The sequence below is a fragment of the Anabrus simplex genome, chromosome 4 (assembly GCF_040414725.1).
Source record: "Anabrus simplex isolate iqAnaSimp1 chromosome 4, ASM4041472v1, whole genome shotgun sequence".
Lineage (NCBI taxonomy): Eukaryota > Metazoa > Arthropoda > Insecta > Orthoptera > Tettigoniidae > Anabrus > Anabrus simplex.
The window spans coordinates 234,956,000-234,973,320 of NC_090268.1; the positions used below are offsets into that span (position 1 = coordinate 234,956,000).

A 17,321-nucleotide genomic window follows, 5' to 3' on the forward strand; every position below is an offset into this window, starting at 1 on the left:
GAGACAATCGAGAGTGCAGTAATCACCGTGGCATATCCTTGTTATCAGAGCCTGGGAAGGTCTTCTCAAAGATCCTGGAGACTAGATTAAGAAAGGAGGTAGAGGCTAAACTTGAAGAAGCCCAGTGTGGCTTCCACCCAAATAGAAGCACGCAAGATCTCATATTTACTGTTAGGATGGCCAGTGCAAAGCTACTGGAGAAGAACAAGACCCTTCATGCTGCCTTTATTGACCTGAAACAGGCATTTGATTAGCAAGTCACTTTGCAGTTCAATCATGAGTCTGTATAAGAACTGTCGGAATTACGTGCGGACAGGAAATGTGAGGTCAGCAGAGTTCATTACAAGACAAGGAGTCCGGCAGGGTTGCAGTCTTAGCCCTCTTCTTTTCATCGTATACCTCGACCATATTATAAAGCTGTGTCATGAGAGAATCAAGAAATTGACGGTCGGTAATTATCTCATGCGGCCAGTACGATTTTCTGACCTGGCATTTGCTGATGACCTGATTGTTGTTGCCTCCAGTGAACAAAACCTGCAGCACAACATCAATGTATGGGTGGAAGAGCTTAAGGAAAAAGGTATGGAGGTGAATGTGGACAAGACACAGACTATGGTTATCAGCAGAAATGAGGAGAGACACTGTATCATGGTCGATAGTAAACCATTAGAGCAAGTCACCAAGTTCAAGTATCTTGGCTCAATCATCAGCTCAGACAGGAAGATGGAGGAGGAAATAACAGAAAGAATAGGAACAGCAGGGCACTTATTTAATGCCATCCGAACAAACTTCCTCAACAAGAAGGAGATCTCAAACGGCACAAAATTAGCCGTTTACAAATCCACCTTTATTCCCACATTGACCTAAGGCTGCGAATCCTGGGTGCTAACAGAAAGAACCAAGAGCAGAATCCAGGCGGCAGAGATGAGGTACCTCTGGAAAGTAGAGAACAAAACCAGGAGAGACAGGATCAGGAATACAGCCATCCGGAAAGTATTGAATATGAAGCCACTGGAGAAAACCATCCAAGAATATCAATTGAGATGGTTTGGCCATGTCCACCGAATGTCGACAGACCGCTTGCCGAGGTTAATGAGGGAGGTGAGAGTGGAAGGAAGGAAGGCTCGAGGAAGACCACGGAAGACATGGGAGGAGGGGATTAGAGAAGCACTGCAGGAGAGGGGACTCTCTGTACAAGAGGCCGTTGCCATTACCGGAGATAGGAGTAGATGGAGATCTCTCGTATCCTCGACACCTCATGGTACAAGAGGACCGGCTTAAGTAAAGTAAAAACTGAATGTAAAGTTTCGAGATTTTTAAGTCGCGTACCGGTAATTAATGTTTGAAGATGACCCTGTGGTCTAACTTGCCTTCCTCTCACCAGGAGGGCCCGGGTTCGATTCCCGGCCAGGTCAGGCATTTTTACCTGGATATGACGGCTGGTTCCAAGTCCACTCAGCCTATGTGATTACCTTTAATTGAGAAGCTATCTTATCATGAGATGGCGGCCCCGGTCTAGAAAGCCAGGAATAATCAGGGTGTCTACTGAGTTCCATTTTCAAAATTCCAGTATATTTCCAGTATATTCAGTACAACTTCCAGTACCTAATGCTATGAATTTTTTGAAGTTCTTTAGGAAGAATTATACTCTTGATGATTTCAGGTTTGTAATTTTTTGCCAACAAATGCATTTTTTTGTTTTTAGCTAACTCAGCCTTGATTTTTAAATACAAACAATTTTTTAACATTTCTTACAGAGCCTCCCTACTTCCCTCACAGCCCTCCACTCCAATTTATACAGCTCTTGCTTTGGAAAAAAGTTACAATCCTAGTGAATACAAAATTGTTTGTAAGACTATTAAAACAATTACAAGAAAAAAAGCTGACAAATTGCCAGTTTTATATAAATGAAAAAAAACCTTATTTATAGCTTCATACTATATAACTGTTTGTTTTCAATTTACAATGCTGTATTACATACACACACAAAATATACTTGAAAAGTCTTATTTAACATCACTGCTTATAAGTGACAATGCACTTTTGGCTGTTTGGATCACTTCGTTAACACTTACATCCAATAAATACAGCCAAAGAAAGAGTATTATATACCACACATTGTGGAAGTACACCGTTCTTGAATAGATTCTGTACTAGGCTTATTATAAATAAAAGCTTGTTCTAGATAATAAGTCACAAGAAAGACGTATATATTAAATCAATCACTTTTATATGCATCACAGAAAAAAATATTTATTTATTTTAATTTTTTAACCAACATACAGTAGTACTACTTAGTCAGATTTTTGGAGATTTTTCTTCTTTTTGTCAGCCCAATACTGTTTCATCCTTTCTGAATGTAATTTTCTTTCTGATTCTGGAATCACTCTTCCTATTCTCTGCTTGTTGATTTTTGTCTGTAGTCTAGTGTGTTTATCTTTCAATATGTTGAGTGTATTTGTTTTGTATTTTAAATCTTCTATTGCAATATGCAATTCTCTCATGTCTTCTTTAAGTTCTGTGATCTATCTATCTATTGCAACTGTTTTTGTTGTTCTGAATAATGTTTCACACGCATATGTAATTTGTGGCTGGGTGGTTGTTTTGTAGTGTTTCAATTTGGTTGTTATTGAAAGACACTTTTTATTATATGTATTCTCGGTAACATGCTGTGCTGTAACCAGTTTATCTATTCTATTTCACCATGCTGGTTTTTTGTTCAGGTTATATGTGATTATTTCACCTAAATATTTAAATTTTCTACAATTTTTATTTCTTGGTCTCCCAGCTGAGTTAGCATAATTTCTGCTTTTTCAAATGAAATTTTCAAACCAATATTTTGAGGTATTTCCTGTACAGATTTATTTGTTGTTTTGTTTCCTGAATATCATTGGCCAGAAGAGCTAGATCATCAGCAAATCCTGGACAGTTCAAATGTATGTTATCCTTCTGGGTTCCAATTTTTATATTTTTCGAGTTGTTTTTGTACCATTCAGATTCCCTCATAACATACTGTAGTGCACACTCTGTCTTAAACCAGTTGTTACCAAGAGTGGTTCAGAAAGTTCTCTTGTGAACTTAATTTTAGAAATTGTATTAGTTAGAGTAAATTCAATATTTTTGATTAGCTTTGAGTGAAGTCCGAAATGTCTTAAAATGTTTAATAATGATGGTCTGTGGATGGAGTCGTAAGCTTTCTTGAAATCTATAAATGTTATTGAAAGGGGTTTGTTCCATTTTCTGTAATATGCCATGGACTGAGCATAGGGACGTGGCGACCCCATCGCCCAGTGGGAAACCACTGCAATCAGCCACCCGAGTATTGGCGAGAAAACCATACCTCATTGGGTTAGGAGGAAATGCCAACCCAGAACCCTGAACATCTAGGGTTGTCCCTCTGCGGTTAACAACCGTAGTTGTAAATCAGAGCTTGCTCCACCCAAGGTTAACTACCTTCAAAAGTCAACCATGGAAAGGTCTTTTAGGAAAAAAATTCCACCTTCCTGTCCAAGAAAGCAGGAGAAGGCTACATCGGATTCGGTGGGTAGCCACCTTGAAGACATCAACGAGTCAGAGCGTTGGCAATCACCCATTCCTATGCCAGCATATAAGAACAGGATCAAACAAGATCAGATCAACTACATTGCAACTTATAATATTAATTCTCTACTTAAAGCAGGAAAACTAAAGAACTTGACAGACGAATTAGATAAACAGAAAATTTTAGTAGCAGGACTCCAGGAGATGAGAAATACTACAGAAGAACCATTCGAATCTCAAGGCTACAGAATTTACAATGGGAAACCTGGACTAAGGGTTATGAAACAATGCCCCCAATTTGGAACTGGGTTTATAGTCAGTGTGAAAATAATAGATTCGATAATTGATTTTCAAGCCATCTCACCTAGAATTGCAACTTTGAGTTTAAAAGTATCCAACAAAATTTATACCATCATAAATGCCCATGCTCCTACTAATGAAAAGAATTTTCTAACAAAGACTAGGAAAGGAGTGGAAAAGTTTTGGGATCTCCTTGTCCAAACTGTAAACCAAATAAATATTAACAACGTTAAGATCCTGTTAGGGGACTTCAATGCCCAACTCAGAAGAGAAAAGAAATACCGAGATATCATTGGGAAATGGGCTCCACATAAACATACAAATAAGAATGATCAAAGACTTGTTGAACTCTGGGAAGGCAGCTAGATCACGTGTGTATGGACAAAACCTTCCACAGAGAAATCTACAATGTTATAGTATTAAGAGGAGTAGATATAGGTTAAGATCATTACATAGTCAAAATAAAACTTAAGTACACACCACTAAAAAAGAAACCAAAACGCAATAAACAAAAGAGGAACTTTGATCCACACCAGTTAATTCTTCTTCTTCTTCTTCTTCTTCAGACGCCATCTCCGAGCGGAGGTTGGCAATCCACGTAACTAGCTCTGATCTTGACAGCGCAGAATGGAATGCCATTTCTGAAGTACAGCAGTGCCATCTTCGAAGGTCTTTCAGTCATGAATTTCTTCTTCTCCCAACAGATCTCTTCCCCTGTATCTTCCCTTCGATAATAAGCTGTAATAATTGATACCTCAGACCTCTCATGATATGTCCTAATATGTCCTAGATATTGTGTTTTTCTCTGTTTTATGGTGAGCAGTAGTTCTTTTTGCTTTTCCATCCAGCGAAGGACCTCGGCATTTGAGATTTTCATTACCCAGGATATCCGCAAAAGAGGGCGATACAGGAACATTTCGAAGGCATCAATACGTTTCTCTGTGATTGGATCCAGCGTCCAGCTTTCACATCCATATAGGAGAACAGAAAATATATAGCAGCGGATCATACGAATTCGTACTTGGAGACTTGAGATCTGACCTTACAAAGAATTTCTTCATGGTAATGGATTGTTTCCTGGCCTGCTCAATTCTAGATATTATCTCCCGTTTGGAGTTACATTGGTCATCCAAGATGGTACCCAGATATTTGAGAGAAGACACTTGCTCAACTATTTTATCTTTTATTGTGAGATTTGTCCGAACTGTCTTCTTAGAGAACACCATCAGTTTCGTTTTTGAGGGGTTAACATATAATCCAAACTCTTCACTGTGCTGAACTAAGGAGTTTATCATGCACTGAAGGGCAGGCATGTCATCAGCTATGACAACAGTATCATCTGCATATCTGATGTTGTTGATGATTTTCCCGTTAATTTTGATCCCACCATAGTCTTTCAGTGTTTCTTTAAAGATTGCCTCTGAGTAAATGTTAAACAACAGAGGTGACAGTACACAACCCTGGCGGACGCCCTTCCTGATCGAAGCAGTTTCTGAAGTTCCTTGATCAGTTTTGACATTTGCAAACTGATTCCAGTACAAGTTACTGATTATACATAAGTCACTGGAGTCACTACCTGTTGGTCTCAGAATCTCTATCAGCTTATTGTGCCTGACACAATCAAAAGCTTTTTTATAGTCACCAGTTAATTAGGAATTACTTAATTTCGTGTGGCTATTTCTAGCCAAGTGCAGCCCTTGTAAGGCAGACCCTCCGATGAGGGTGGGCAGCATCTGCCATGTGTAGGTAACTGCGTGTTATTGTGGTGGAGGATAGTGTTATGTGTGGTGTGTGAGTTGCAGGGATGTTGGGGACAGCACAAACACCCAGCCCCCGGGCCATTGGAATTAACCAATGAAGGTTAAAATCCCCGACCCGGCCGGGAATCGAACCCGGGACCCTCTGAACCGAAGGCCAGTACGCTGACGATTCAGCCAACGAGTCGGACAGTTAATTAGGAATGATAAATATAGAGAAGTCACACAGAACATAAGACTGACAGATAACTTAGAAGAACTGGTTCCAATTCTCATGCAACAAGCTGAAAATTTAGCCCCATTGAACACATGTAAAAGACATGCCTGGTGGACCTCAGAATGTGACAAAATTCATGAAGAAATACATCAGGCATGGTTAAAATTTCAAACACACAAAACAGAAGAAAGTGCAACCAACCTTAGAAATATCAGGAAAAATTTCACACAAATTATCAGGCAAACCAAGAGACAATCACAGAAAGATCTAATCAATTCAATAGAAGAAAACTACCACAAAACCAATTCCAGAGACTTTTACAAAATGTTTGGAAGACAAGTACAAAAATTTTCCCCTCCCACATTAATGCTGAAAAATGAGGATGGAAAAACGACACATAATGACAAGGAAAATGCCGAAATCATGGCAAAAGCATTCATTAAACTTTTGAATTCTGAAGAACCCCAGGAACTTTTAGCAATTAATACAGACACGCCCATCAAAACCCCGCCTGAACTCATAAACCCCCCAACAATCCAAGAGGTGGAAACAGCACTCAAAGAGTTGAAAAATGATAACGCATGTGGAGAAGACCAAGTTTTCACAGAAATGTGGAGATATGCCAGTGGTACATTTCGAACATCCTTACACATGGCCCTAACAAAAATCTGGATAACAGAAAAGTTCCCCAAACATTGGACCACAGCCATAATCCACCCACTCCACAAAAAAGGAGATAAAAGCAATCCAGATAATTACAGAGGTATCTCTCTCTTAGACTGCACATACTAGATTTTCTCCAGAATCCTATACAGGAGGATCAGAGAGCAACTAGAGGACGAATTAGGTGAATACCAAGGAAGCTTCAGACCTTGGAGAAGCTGTGCAGAACAAATCATCACTTTAAAATTAGCCATAGTATATTACAAGAAGCAAAACAAACCTCTTGCATTAACCTTCATGGACTTTAAAAAAGCTTACGACTGTATCCGTAGACCTTCAATATTGAAAATATTAAGAAATTTCGGGCTCCATCCAAAATTAATCAAATTGATTGAATTCACCTTAACCAACACTAAATCAAAAGTCAAGTTCAGAGGGGAATTCTCTGAGCCATTCATCATAAAAACAGGCTTAAGACAAGGAGATTGCTTGTCACCATTGCTGTTCAACTGTGCCTTGCAATATATAATGAGGGAATGGTACAAGAGTAACCCAAAGAACATCCGAATTGGAAGACCCAAAGACAACATAAGTTTAAATTGCCTAGGTTTTGCTGATGACCCTCCTCTCTTGTCCAACAATATTCAGGAAACCAGACAACAAGTTATATCACTACAGGAAGTAGCACAGAAAATTGGTCTTGGAATATCTTTTGAAAAGACAGTAATCATGTTTACTGACCCACCACTCATAAACAAAATTGCCATAGGAAACCAAGAAATCAAAATTGTAGATAAATTTAAATATCTGGGAGAAATCATAACATATAACCTCAATGAAAAGCCAGCATGGCACAATATGTCACCAAGAATACCTACAACAAAAAGGGTCTGTCATTAGCAACAAAATTAAAACATTACAAAACAGTCACTCAACCAGTAATAACATATGCAAGCAAAACCATCTTCAAAACAACTAACAATGCACAAATAGTCCGGCTCCATGGCTAAATGGTTAGCGTGTTGGCCTTTGGTCACAGGGGTCTCAGGTAGTAAGTGCAACATTAAGTGGATTACAGAAATCAAGGAAGATATGGATGAACTACAAATTACAGTGGAAGCCCTAAGAAACAAAACCGACAAAATCAAGAAACTCACAGACAAACAAACCAGACTGCAAATCAGAATCAACAAACAGACAATAGGAAGGGTGATTTCCGATGAAGAAAGAAGGATAAGATCAGAGAGAATGAAAAAGTATTGGGCTGATAGGAAACTAAAAAATTCTTTGTATAAAGTTGGCTAGAGTGGTCCAATGAAGGACATAAAATATCGTGATGTGATGCCATGGACTAGCATCAAAGTTATTATTTCTTCAGAGCAGCTTCTCCAAGGTCTGAAACCTCCCTGGTATTCACCTAACTCTTGATCAAGTTGTTCTTTAATCCGATTATATAGTATCTTAGAGAAAATCTTATATGTGCAGTCAAGGATGGAAATACCTCTGTATTACTTCTTTCACCTTTCTTGTAAATTGGATTAATTATAGCTGTTGTCCATTGACCTGGGAATTTTTCTGATATCCAAATCTTCTGTAATATCATATGGAGGGATATCTGAGTTGCACTGCTGGCATATTTTCACATCTCTGCAAATACCTGGTCTTCGCCACACGCTTTGTAGTTCTTCATTTCCTTAAGCAATGTTTCAACTTCTTTTGCTGTAGGTGGGTTTATATTTTCTGGTTTCGTTTTTATCGGAGTATGTGTATCAATTAATAAGAGCTTTTGAGGTTCATCATTGTTCAATAGCTTGTTAATTGCTTCTGCCATGATTCTGCATTTTCCCTATTGTTATGCAGTATTTTTCTATCTTTATTTTTCAAGAGTAATGTGGTGGGGTTGTATTGTTGCAATTGTTGGCTTCCTAATAATGTCTAGAATTGGTTTTGTAAGAATATTCCTCAATAGAGTTTATTAAATTTTTTGATATTTTCTCTTAATTCTTCTAAGGCTGCTCGTCCACTGGAAGCGACTACGCGCGATTACGAGATCAGGCGACTACGTGCGTAATAGCGTGACTGATCCCAAAGCGAAGATTGTAACGGAACCGCGTCCACTGCAAGCGATCTCGAGCGGCCGACTCACGCGATTATAGGCGATAACAGGCGACAAGCGATGGATCCCACTCGAATGGGATTTGCCGCGTGTAGTCGCCTGTACTCCACGGTTCTTGCAAGCATCCGGTTGTCTGCCGTCGTCATATGCAACATTATTTTTATCATTACTGCATTTGTCATGGATGTAGATAGTGAAAAGTTGGTAAGTGCGGTTTGTGAAAGAACACCACTATGGAAAATGAAAGATAAACGCTATCATTCTCGAGATATACAACGCAAACTATGGTCGAATGTTGCAGAGGAAGTGGGCGTTAATAATGGTAAGTACTCTAATTCAATTATTTATTTATTTATTTATTTAATTTTTTTTGCTAGGGGCTTTACGTCGCACCGACACAGATAGGTCTTATAGCGACGATGGGATAGGAAAGGCTTAGGAGTTGGAAGGAAGCGGCCGTGGCCTTAATTAAGGTACAGCCCCAGCATTTGCCTGGTGTGAAAATGGGAAACCACGGAAAACCATTTTCAGGGCTGCCGATAGTGGGATTCGAAACTACTATCTCCCGGATGCAAGCTCACAGCCGCGCGCCTCTACGCGCACGGCTAACTCGCCCGGTATTTATTTAATTTATGTAATTTATATAATATGCTGGACTGAGTAGCTCAGACTGTAGAGCGCTGGCCTTCTGAGTCCAACTGGACAGGTTCGATCCTGGCTCATTCCTGTGGTATTTCGTGACATTTTACTCTGGCAGGGCTGTGTTGCCATCTCTTTTCCCTCCCCAATCGGTCCAGTTTTCACTTACCAACACCACGATACTTTTATATGAATAATAATAACAATAATCCGATGACACCAGCTGAATATAAATCTGCTTTCACTACATTATTTAATTAATTAGGTACACTACAATGGCATTTATGAACACACAGTAATGAACAGGCTAACAGCTAATGCAATTCCGACTATTATAGCACTCCACTGTTTCACTGATCACAATCACAACTGATAATAACAACATTCATGAAAACAAATAAACAGTGCACTCCCTAACTTCTATCTCCTTGCTCAAATTTCAAAGCATGACCACGTATTTAACAATTTGACCACCTTACAAATAGTGCCGTCACGTTACGGTTATGTTTTGAATCTTTATTTTAGCTTCTTTATAGAAGTGAATAGATTAAATAGTCAGTATAATGGAATTCATTGTTTTGTAAAATGTTTTGGAATGAACCTCTAACAACAATTAATATAAGACGTGGGGAAAAAAGCCTAGCTACATTTTAAAATGTAATCATTTACAGAGTGAAATAACGTTAAGTGTTTTCGAACAAGCGGTGGAGTGGCGCCCAAAAACCCTTCATGCACGAACCGCCACTGATTTCAAGGTGCTCAAATACGTCAGCCTCGTGTCGGTAGATTTACTGGCACGTAAAAGAACTCGTGCAGGACAAATTCCTGTACATCGGCGTATCCAAAAACCATAAAAATGTAGTTGGCGGTACATAAAACAAATAACTTTATCATTATTTATATTATTTTTATAATTTTAATACGGGAACATATGCAGTTTCTGTTGTAATATAAAATGAAAAAGAAATGAAAAAAGCAAATTTAAGTAGTAACAGTACCGTACCTAAACATTTTCAGTTATTCGGTTCGTGTTCACAAAAGTATGCTACAAATTTGTCTCTGATCACATAAGCAGTGGTAACACTTCTATTCTCGCCTAGTGAAGCAAATCTGGTGGGTGCACCACTGGTTTCCGATTGCAACTGTTGATGTAATACTGTCACAGCTTGTTGTTCACCTTCTTTATCGATGACAATATTATGCAGCAAGCATATACACTTAACAATCGCATCGACGAAATCGGGCTCAACCTCAATACATTTCTGCAGTATTCGCCACTTGGTGCTGAATACCAAATGCACACTCTATAACTTGTCGTGCTTTGGAAAGACGTCTATTAAAAACTCCTTGTGATGGCCCTAGTTGTGATGCTGGAAATGGTCTCATCAAGTACGTTTTCAGTGGATACGCTTCATCCGCCAAAAGAACATGTGGAACTTTAATATTCGTTCCAGGAAGTGGAGCAAGCTGTTGATTGCGTAGCTCACCTCTTTCAAGTCTTCCGTAAAGTTTGGAATTGGAAAAAATACCACCGTCACTCTCTTTACCGTATGCGCCCACGTCAATAGTAATGAATTTGTAATCGGGCCCAGCAACGCCTTGTAACACAATGGAGAACTGTTTGTAATTTCTGTACATGCTGCCGGCATTATTTGAATTTCGTATGCGGACGTGTTTTCCATCGATGCAGCCAACACAATTCGGGAATTTCCACTTACTCCAAAACCGTTCCACCGTGGATTTCAGGTGTTCATCTGTAGGGGGGAATGGCATATGTGCAGCGACTAACTGTTCCCAAATCACCTTGCATGTTTCTAGAACTATTCTGCCCACCGTTACATCTGAGATTCTAAATGAATAACCCAACGTCTTGAATGAAGATCCTGTTGCCAAGTACCTGTAACAAAAAATAAATAAGTAAATATACTTTATATAAAAACATAACAACATTAATAATTAATAATTTATTTTTTCTGTAAAAATTAAGGCCACATACCCTTCTCTTACATCTAACCAGACTAAGATAAGGCTACCTAAATTTATGGAAACTATAACAAATTCATAGTTATTATACAATTGATATAGTGTATACATAATTAATAGTAAATAACTAACATACATAGGATAAAACATACGAATTAATGCAGTTATTTGTATTTGTAGTTCTTGTTCTTATGACAATCCCTGAATGGGAAAAGCATATTGTTTGTTATCAACGAGTAAAAATAAATAAATAAATAAATAAATAAATAAATAAATAAATAAATAAATAAATAAATAAATGGTCCATTTAAATAGACGGAGGTTGCCCAGTTGTACTTCCCATGAAAACATTACTCATCACTATTCCATTTAAACCTGTTCTACTATAAAAACAGTGATTACATGTCGATAATAGAAAGTAATCAAGAATTGAATGAAAATTGTATGTATCTGTTTATTAGCGCATTGACCAAAAATGGTCCTGTTTCTCTTTGTTTTAGTGGCAGAGGTAAAGAAGAAATGGAAGGGGCTCCGTGATACATTTCGGCGAGAGTACAGAAAGGCATACAAGTCTGGAGATGAAGCACCGGGAGATCGTTCCTCTTCTTGGCCGTTCTTCAATCAAATGTTGTTCCTGCGCGATATACTGGAACAAAGAGATCTCAAAGGGAACATTGTATCTCCACAAAAAGTGGCTTCGTCTGGGAAAAATGACACCCTCAAAGATGTAGACGATTTTGCTTCACCGTCTCTTGAAGAAGAAGACGATCAAGCACCTACTTCACAAGAAACAAACGCAAGTGGAATTGATCCGGAGCAGCGTAGCTTATCTGATGAACAACCAAAACCGGGGCCTTCAACAGCCAACATCAAACAGCGGAAGCGCAGGAAAACGAATGATAAGAAACTTGATGACAACGACGAGAAGTTCCTTGAAATAGAGAGAGCGAAATTACAGTTACTTGTTGAAAGTAAAGCCGTTAAGGACGACAGCTATTACCAATTTTTGGTAAGCCTCCTTCCATATATGAAGAAGGTTCCTGAGAATCGCAAACTCACTGTGAGAAATAAACTCCAGCAAGTTTTTATAGATGAGGATGAATTACGTAACACTTCTCTGCACACGCCGTCTCCGCATACATACACACCATCCCCGTCGTCCTGGACCATTGAACCAATACCCCAAACAAGCTCACCCAACGACACTCTCCAAGCGGGATCCGGCTCTGTAGATGTGGGCTTACGACAATTGTTTGGCAACTTTTCCGGTGCATCATAACAGACTTCGTGTTAAAGTGTTTAAAGTGATATGATGTGTTGTGGAGGTACAACAAACTAAAAAGAGAGTATGATTGAAAACTACAGAGACTTTTCAAATTAGATTTAAAGGTTTCATATTTCTATTTAACCCTTTTTACTTTTTTCTTATAGATTGTGTGCTTTTCTCTCGTTTTTGTAGGTTACACCGATAAATTAAATTGCATACTTAATTCGATATTTCATTCTTTAATAATTTTTTTTTTTTAAAAGCAAAAATAAATATCAACACTCTTTTAATAACTATTCATATCACTTACCTTAGAGTCACAGTTAAACGTTCCTGAGGTGTTATTGTCTCCCTGAAGTTTGACGTTTTGGCTATTTTGAGCTCTATTGCATTCAAAATATAGTGAAACGTTTCTGGACGCATCCGATAATAATCAAAGAATTTCTGGGGGTCTTTGTCCAAATCATTGTGCAGATGATGGAATTCTCCCATTGGCTTCCTTTTAGCTAGTATTGGGTTTACCCACCACCGATGTCTCCTTTTGCGATTTTTCCTCCGACGCCTCGTCAGGTAGGGACTCTCCAGAATGTAAACTAAATCATCATCATCCATCTCACAGACTATTTAATACGTTTAATAACTTGACAAACGGAAACACACACAGACCTGTACGGAGTACAGATGCCAACTGACAGCCGCGCGTAGTCGCCTCTAGTGGACGACCCCAGTCACGTGTAGTCGCTTGATCAAAATCGCCTGTAATCGCCTGTAGTCGCCTCATCTCGTAATCGCGTGTAATCGCTTCCAGTGGACGAGCAGCCTAATTGTTTGAGTGAATCCTTTCTGACATTCTTGAGGTTCATTGCATTTTTTTCTGTTTTGTGGGCTTGAAATTTCAACCAAGCTTGATGTCTTTCTTCATTCATTCTATCACCATCAGAGGTCCACCAGGCATGTCTTCTCTTTGGATTTAATGGAGCTAGATCTTGTGCATTCTATTTAAGAATTGGTATTAGGTCATCTAAATTGTCTGATATCTTGTAGTTCCTGTTCTTTGCCGATACTGGGCATTCTGGATTAACTGATGTGGGTCGTATGTCCTTTTCTTTCCAGCTCTACTTTGTCTTTTTCTTCTTAAAGGAGTAAATTTAATCTTGATTTTATTTAAGTAATGATCTGAACCAGTGTCTGTTCCCATTAGAACTTTGACATTGTGGAGTTCCTTGTGAAAGAATTTGTCCATATATATGTGGTCTAGCTGCCATTATCCTTTTGTCCAATCAGGATGTTTCCAAGTTTTAAGTTTGTGTGGTTTTCTTTTAAAATATGGTAGATTTGGAGTTTAGTTCATGGGTTCTGCAATTTTCTATGAGTCTTTGGTCATTTCTGTTAGTATATTTATGAGGAGCCCATTTTACTACTACATCTCGATACTTCTTTTCCTTACCCAGTTGAGCGTTAAAGTCCCCTATAAGGATCTTGATGTTATTCATTGTCTGATCAAGGAGATCCCTGAAATTATCAACTTCTTGCAGAGTTTCTGTTAGGAAATTTTTTCATTGGTAGGGGCATGAGCATTTATGATGGTGTCAAGTTTGTTTGTTATTTGTAAAGTTAGAATTACAATTCTCAGTGGGATGGTTTTAAAATCAATTAAAAATCTATTTTTTTCAAATTTACTATAAATCCAGTACCAAATTGGGGGCAATGTTTCATGACCCTTTAGCCTGGCTTCCCATTGTACACTCTATAACCTTGAGATTCAAAGGGATCTTCTGTTAAATTTCTCATTTCTTGGAACCCTTCCACAGGAATATTTTGCCTATTTAATTCATCTGTGATGTTCTTAACACGTTCAGTACCTGCTTCTGAGTGGGACACTTGAATGCCTGGACTAGCAATTTTCATGACCGGCCCTCTTAACGTGCATCACTTAATAAAATTTACCATTACTCCTGAACTATAAATATTAGAAACGTGATATTTTGTGCTTACCTCTAGTAAATATATAGGGTGTGATATTTGGTGTCACAGGTTCCAAATTTTATACAGCCTATCTGTACTTTCGGCATAATGATTACTGTCACTGAAGTGAAGAAATGAAAGAATATGAAGGAAGCGTATTCAGGATATTGTTTTAGAAAATATTGGAGTATGAAAAACAGGGTCTTCGGTCCAGTACATTCTTATATCAGGATTTTGGACTAATCGATTTCCACGATTGCATGATCGAATTCTTTGTGAAATAATACAGAGCGCAAAAATATGTGAATGTTCCATTCAGAATTGTTGTGTGCCGTTTTATATGCCCTATGAATAGTATGCAAGGAACAGGAGAGTCCAACAGCTCCGGATCTGAAGGTGAGTCACCTAAGTACTTCTTTAAAATTTTCAAAAATGTCATCAAAAGGTCCTCACCAGTAGCATGACCTGAAAATGTGGATGCAAGATATTTTGTTTGAACTAAGTTTCCATCCCAAAATTGAACAGCCACATCCATTCGACCCTTCTGAGCGACAGAATTTAAACTTTCATCAAAAGAAGTACAAGTAGGCTCCGTAACTCAGGCGGCAGCGCACCGACCTCTCACCGCTGGGTTCCGTGGTTCAAATCCTGGTCACTCCATGTAGATTTGTGTTGGACAAAGCAGAGGTGGAACAGGTTTTTCTCCAGGTACTCCGGTTTTCCCTCTCATCTTTCATTCCAGCAACACTCTCCACTATCATTTCATCAGTCATTCATTAATAATTGCCCAAGCGAAGTGTGACAGGCTTCGGCAGCCGGCACAGTTCCTCTCCTCGCCACTAGATGGGGGCTTCATTCATTCCATTCCTTGACCCCGTCAGATGACTGGAAAAAGGCTGTGGATTTTCGTCAAAAGAAATACAAAAGCAAGGACACTCTTTAACCAAGTTTGTCAATTCTTTTTGGAAGTATGGACCCAGTCCATATGTAACTAGGTATCCAAGTTTATTCTTGAGCAGCTTGAACTTCTTCGCAATTCCGCTGTCAGGAAACACGATTTTAAAAAGATCACACTACAAATGCCACAATTTCTGCAGTAATAGCTTCATCCTTGATGATAAAATTGTTAAGAGCGCTTCTAGGCACAACACAAAATATGCTTATCATTAACAACTGAAGTTAGCACTTCACAAATTTCAGCTTTCATTGGAACAGAGTTTGTAATTGATGGAACAGCATTCACAGGAACAGAATCTGTAACTGCTTTCTTGGCATGTATCAATGTGAAACAGATTTTTGCAGGAACTTGAAGCGCTTATTCTTTTGATGTTCCTTTTGTCTTTGGCATGAGATCGAACTGCAGAAACCCCCATGTTGCTAATATTAAAACTAGTCCTACACAAAGAGCAATATCCTTTATAGTTATCACTTTCCACTCTTTGAAGTCAATTCCAATCTTAATTTATTGTTCTGTTCAACCAGTCATCTTTGAAAGAAATCTTTCCTCTCATTTTACTCGTCTCCGAAAAATATGTGCAACACCAATGTAAGTAAGTTTTTTTGTAAGTTGCTGTATATTGCTCTGACACAGATAGGTCTTATGGCGACTACAGGACAGGAAGGCAGTAGCTGTGGCCTTAATTAAGGTACAGCCCCAGCATTTGCCTGGTGTAAAAATGGGAAACCACGTAAAACCATCTTCAGGACTGTCGACAGTGGGGTTCGAACCCACTATCTCCTGAATACTGGTCGCACTTAAGCGACTGCAGCTATCGAGCTTAGTAGTAAGTTAACAAATAAACAATGGATGAATTATATTATATGCACAATATAGGCTACTTGAAGTATAGCATATAATATAATGCATACATTGTTATTACACTTGAAATATTGCACACAAAAAAAAAAAGAAGAATGAAGGGAAAGGGAACGGAAACTGAAAATAGTATTAGTAGAAAAGGGGAAGTTAGTGACTGTCTACAACACCAAGAGCGATGAGGGCATCACATACCGATGCCGGGTTATTAAAGAAAATCACAAGTTGTTATTCTAATAACTGTACTGTTACTACTGTACTATGTACATAGTGCTTTTCAATAAAATCACTTTAAGTTAATGACAGCCTAAACAATTGTTCTTTTTAGCTGGACTTTTGAAGTGCAAATATCCAGGGTAGATTATAAAGAATGATAATATTTGTTCCAGTATATTTATAATTTTTCCAGTATATGGTTCAAAATTCCAGAATATTTCCAGTACCTATATTAAATTCCAGTACTTCCAGTTTCAGTAGACACCCTGATAATGGCCGAGAGGATTCGTCACACTGACTGTGCGTCACCTCGTAATCTGCAGGCCTTCGGAACGAGCACCGATCGCTTGGTAGGCGGAAGGCCCATTGGGGCTGTGGTTTGGTTTGGTTTAGGGGCGTTTGTAAGATTATAAGTAAACATATTTCATTTTTGTGATGTTTAGCCAAATTGTTGATGGTTCATTCGTTCCCGGATGTTCCGTTTTCTCTTGTTGTACGTTTTCTTTCCAGGGTCCCTCCAAAAAATGGAGAATCAAGGTTCCACTGTACAGTGGAGTATATTTTGGCTCATTTTCTGTAACATGGCCAAGCCATGAATATTGCTCGTCTCCAGACAGCTTCCTCTATGTTAGGCTATAAACATCCTGAAAGAAATCCTGCATCCCTGGTCTGGCACCCTTGGATTACTGACTGTTTGGATGTTGGGTCAAAAGAATGAAACAATGAAGATAGTCTGGGGAGTATTTAGGTAGACAGGAGAAAATCCTCCAAAAGGAGATTATTTTTTATCTTTAGAATGGTGGGGAAGATATGTACAAAAGGTAGGGATTAAGTGTAAAAGT

The 17,321-nt window shown here is 38.6% G+C and overlaps 1 protein-coding gene across 6 annotated transcripts in view; it reads left to right on the forward strand.

Moving 5' to 3' along the window:
• Positions 1–17,321, forward strand: part of Polr1H (RNA polymerase I subunit RpI12) — a 68,896-nt gene that overhangs the window by 50,918 nt on the left and 657 nt on the right. The window lies entirely within an intron of this gene.